The sequence below is a fragment of the Meleagris gallopavo genome, chromosome 8, assembly GCF_000146605.3.
Source record: "Meleagris gallopavo isolate NT-WF06-2002-E0010 breed Aviagen turkey brand Nicholas breeding stock chromosome 8, Turkey_5.1, whole genome shotgun sequence".
In the NCBI taxonomy this organism is placed as follows: Eukaryota; Metazoa; Chordata; class Aves; order Galliformes; family Phasianidae; genus Meleagris; species Meleagris gallopavo.
In genome coordinates, this window is record NC_015018.2 from 2,449,419 (window position 1) to 2,454,377 (window position 4,959).

The following is a 4,959-nucleotide window of genomic DNA, read 5'->3' on the forward strand; positions in this document are numbered from 1 at the left end:
GGGGGGGTTCCTACTAAATTACTCTGATCTTTCACTGCTACACAAACCACAGATGTAATTTGCACTACTGCTCTGTTGAGAAAAAATGTGGAATAGAAATAGTGAATCCATATCTTTTCCATCTTGCAGACGCTCCAGCCTTCTCCCAGGATTGCTCAGCCTCTGCAGTGGGCCCTGCTTCCTTTCTCTGCTGGGACCCACTTTGGCAGAAGTTGTACTGCCTCTCAGAGAAGTTGTCTGTGCTCTAGGGCACCTGTATTGATTCGTTCTCAGTACATTTTCAACCCACTTCACATTTAAGACTTATTTTTAGCTATGAGAGAGAGAAGATATTTGAGAATTCAGCTCTATTGATCTTGTTTTTAAAAATATCTGGACTTTTTGATCTAAAAAATATATGAAAAGTGTAATAGTTGTTCTAAGGGCTGAAGCAGCTCTCCTATGAAGCCAGGTTGAGGATGTTAGGCTTGTTTAGCTTGGAAAAGTGAAGGCTCTGTGGAGACCTCATTGTGGCCTTCCAGTGATTGAAGGGAGCCTACAAGCAGGAGAGAACAGATTTTTACATGGGTTTATAAGGACAGAACAAGGGAGAATGACTGTAAGCTAAAGGAAGGGAGAATCAGGTTAGATGTTGGGAAGAAGTTTTTTACTCACAGGATGGTGAGACCTCGCACTGCTGCCCAGAGCTCTGGGTGCCCCATCCTTGGAGGTGTTCAAAACTGGGTGGGATGGGGACCTGGGCAACCTGACCAGTGAATCCATGGCAGGGTGATTGGAACCAGATGATCTTGAAGCTTCCCTCTGACCTGAGCCATTCTACAACATAATTTCTTTTATTTATAGAGGCAGGATAACAAAGTAAATGCCAGTGGTTTTCTTTTGTGTGTGTTTTTGCAGCGATCTCCGGCAGCAGTGTTGAAGCAAGGAGCATTGCTGTTTCTTCACCTGTTTTTGGTGGATATAGCTCCGAATTGACTTCTGAACTATGATTTTCTGAACAACTAGGATAAAAGATCCAGTATTCTGAGCTTTCAAACACAAACTCATTTTTAGAACAATATTCACATAGTTAGTGGTTTTAAATGTTCTGAAATAACTGTAATAACGTTTACATCAAGGCAGATCGTCTTAAATACGAGACAAATAGCAATTTGCACAAGTAATTGAAGCAGAATATTCTTTAGTAAACATAAACATTGATGAAATTTCTTGCTTGCAATTTGCATTACAAACTCGAAAATATATTTTGGACAGTGTTGGAATGTTCTTGTACTTTCGAGCAACAGTAGTTCAAGTTCATAAATGAGTGCAGCATTGAAGGGGACAGTAAGCAGAAATGTGCAATATAGAACCATCTTCTATTGCAACATGACTTCAGCTTCGTACTGGTAGAGCTGACTGCTTGTTTCAGTGTACTTAACCCTGAATCCTTGCAATTTTTGAGCTATTTTGTAGTAATAACTGGTGGACTGATTTTTCCCATTAGTGGCATTATTGTGTACACTTCCAAGACAGATCCCATAACCTACCTTTTATTCAGATGGATGGTCTCTAATGCCCCATCTCCCTGGAGATCATGCTCCATACATGGATAAATACGTTTCCACATACATATATATGGTCAATATGTATATCTTTTATATGTGAATATATGTGTGGATACATACATATTGAATATACCCAGCTTGAAGCGATTTCCCCAGAAAGTTTTCTCAAGGCATCTCAGATGGGTTTAAATCTAGAAATAAACTTAGCAACAACACGTGAACAAAGTAATTTTGAGAGAGGATGCTGATGTGGAGAGGGAGAAAGCTGAAGAGTTGTTTTTCAGTCATTCATGATAGCAACTAGAATAAAGTGCCCTTTAATAAATTGAGGTGCATATTGACTGACAAGCTCTAAGTGATTTTTATCACTTGGGCAGCACAAAGCATCCACCAATGCTTAAGTTGGATTTATGACTGCTTTGCTTTGCCAGAAATGAGAAGTCCAAATAAAGAGCCTGCTGTTCTCATCTATTTGTGGAGTTGATTGCTCAAGATAAAGCACTGCAAATTAGCTATAACTAATTTAATCTGTTTAATTTTGAAAAAGGATGACTGCAACTATGCCTATCTCCTTTTTCTTCCAGTGATATTTTATATCAGATGCTTCTTCATTAGTAAGTACATACTTCTCCTTGGAGAAATGAATGTGCCTGATCCGTTTTGCAATTAATTGCTGCTATATACATGTGTTCCTTCCTTTACTGTTAGGATCTGAGTTGCTCAGATTTTATTTTTTTCTTTCCCAGCAGCATATACCTAGTGTTCAGTAATTTGTTTTTTGTTTGAAATAAAAACAACAACAAAAAAAAAACAACAAAAAAAACAAAAACCAAACCTCAGAAAATGTTTTTCTGCTTGGTGATGTAAAATCATGAATAAGGCTGAAGTGCTTGCTTTTTTGATAGAAAGAAATTGCCATCTTTAGACACAAAATAAACTATTATTTGTTCATATTTCACATACTCAAAGCATGATTAAGAGGTCACCACTGTATGTATTAGACACAGGATAGTCCCTCTGTGTGTGTTCTGGGATAGCAGAGAGGTATTTCTGAAGGAATTTTAATTGAAGGCTCATTTAACTGTCTTAGAAACATAAAACCATTTGAAAGCAGTTACCTCCTATACTCTGAGGTTGATTTTTGCCCTGCAGGAATATACTTTGACAGGTGCAGAGTGATAATGGCCTTTTTCTTTATGATGTACCAGTTAATTAAAAGATGCATGTTGTAGTTTCAGCCAGAGACTGCCATTTTTGTTAATCAAAGTAAGTTGATCTACATATTGCAATTAGAAAAATTCAACTGAAGGAAAAAAAAGAAATTCTTGAAGGTGATACATTTGCTGGCAATATATCCCAATGATTTAATACTCTGAAAACATAGCATTTTGCTGTCATTTCTTCTGTCTGTGATGGAGAATATACTCGCAAATACCAGATGCGGGATAATGAAACATTTTCTAGGTGTAATTTATTTTACATTGTTTCAAGATAAGGCCTGAATACATTCCTATATTGTATAGTAGGTCGTAATGCTGTAAATAATCACAGAATCATCAAGGTTGAAAAAGACCTAGAAGGTCATCCAGTCCAGCCTTCTGTCTATCACCAGTATTTCCCACTAAACCATGTCCCTCAGTGGAACATCTAAACATTTCTTGAATACCTCCAGGATCAGTGACACCACCACTTCCCCGGGCAGCCTATTTTAGTGCCTGACCACTCTCTTTGAGAAGTACTTCCTAATGTCTAACCTGAATCTCTCCTGGCACTACTTGAGGCCATTCCCTCTTATCCTATTTCTTGTTAAGTGGGAGAAGAGGGTTGACCACCACCTCACCAAAACCTCCCTTCAGGTAGCTGTAGTGAGCAATAAGGTCTTCCCTGAGCCTCCTCTTCTCCAGGCTGAAATCCCAGTTCCCTCAGCCACACATCATAAGACTTGTGCTCCAGACCCCTCAGCAGCTTCATTGCCCTTCTTCTCTGGACACAGTCCAGGTCCTTGATGTCTGTCTTATAGTGGGGGGCTCAAAACTGAACACAGCACTTGAGGTGTGGCCTCAACAGGGCTGAGTACAGAGGGATGATCATTTCCCTTCTCCTGCTGGCAACACTATTTCTGATACAAGCCAGAATGCCATTGGCCTCCTTGGCCACCTGGGCATGCAGCTGGCTCATCGTTAGATGAGCATTAACCAACAGCCCCCAGGTCCATTTCCCCTACACGATCTTCCAGCCACACTTCCCCAAGCCTATAGCATTGCCTGGGGTTTTTGTGGCCAAAGTGCAGAGCCCAGCACTTGGTCTTGCTGAACTCCAACCCATTGCCCTCAGCGCAGCGATCCAGCCTGTCCAAATCCCTCTGTAGGGTCTTCCTACCCCCACGCAGATTGGCACTTCCCACTAGCTTGGTGTCGTCTGCGAACTTAACTAAGGGTGTACTCCATGTCCTCATCCAGAACCTCAGTAAAGATATTGAACAAGACAGGCCCCAATACTGACCGCTGGCGATCATCGCTTATGACCAGTTGCCATCTGGTTTTAACACCATTAATCACCACTCCCTGGCCATCCAGCCAGTTCTTTACCCAGCAAAGAGTACCTGTCCAGGCCATGGGCTGCCAGCTTCTCCAAATGAATACTGTAGGGGACAGTGTCAAAGGCTTTGTTGAAGTCTAGGTAGACTACATCAACACCTTTCCCACATCCATCAGGGGCAGGTCACTTGATCACAGATGGAGATGAAGTTGGTCAAGCAGGATTTGCCTTTCATTAACCCATGTTGGCTGGGTCTGATCCCATGGTTGTCCTGCACATGCCATGCAAGATTCTCTCCATAACCTTTCCAGGCACTGAGGACAGGCTGACAGGCCTGTAGTTCCCTGGATCCTCCTTACAACTCTGCTTGAATTTGGGAGTCCAGTCCTCTGTGACACCTCTGGTTGACCAAGAATGCTAATAGATCATGTAAAGTGGCTTCCATCAGCTCCCTTAGATCCCTTGGGTAGATCGCATCTGGTCCCATGGACTTCTGACAGTCCAGGTGAAGTAGTAGGTCTCTAACTCTTTCCACCTGAATCATAGGGGATTTACCCTGTTCCCCATCTGAGACTTCCAGGTCATGGGGTAGGGCACTTCAAGGATAACTGATCTGACTTTTAAATTAAGATAGATGTAGAGAAGGCATTGAGAACCTGCTGATAGCTCTGAAAAAGTGTTTCAAAGGTAAGATTGTGATTTTGTATCTGGAAATGGATAGATACTGCCAGTTGGGATGCTTTTTGATAGATTGCAACCCTTCTCATCTGTGGTATGCAGCTATGTATAAATATACGGACTCCTGGATTAGGGTAACACTATATCCTGAGAATATCTGTGGAATCAGGAGTAAAGACTTCTCAGCTTTTTTGTT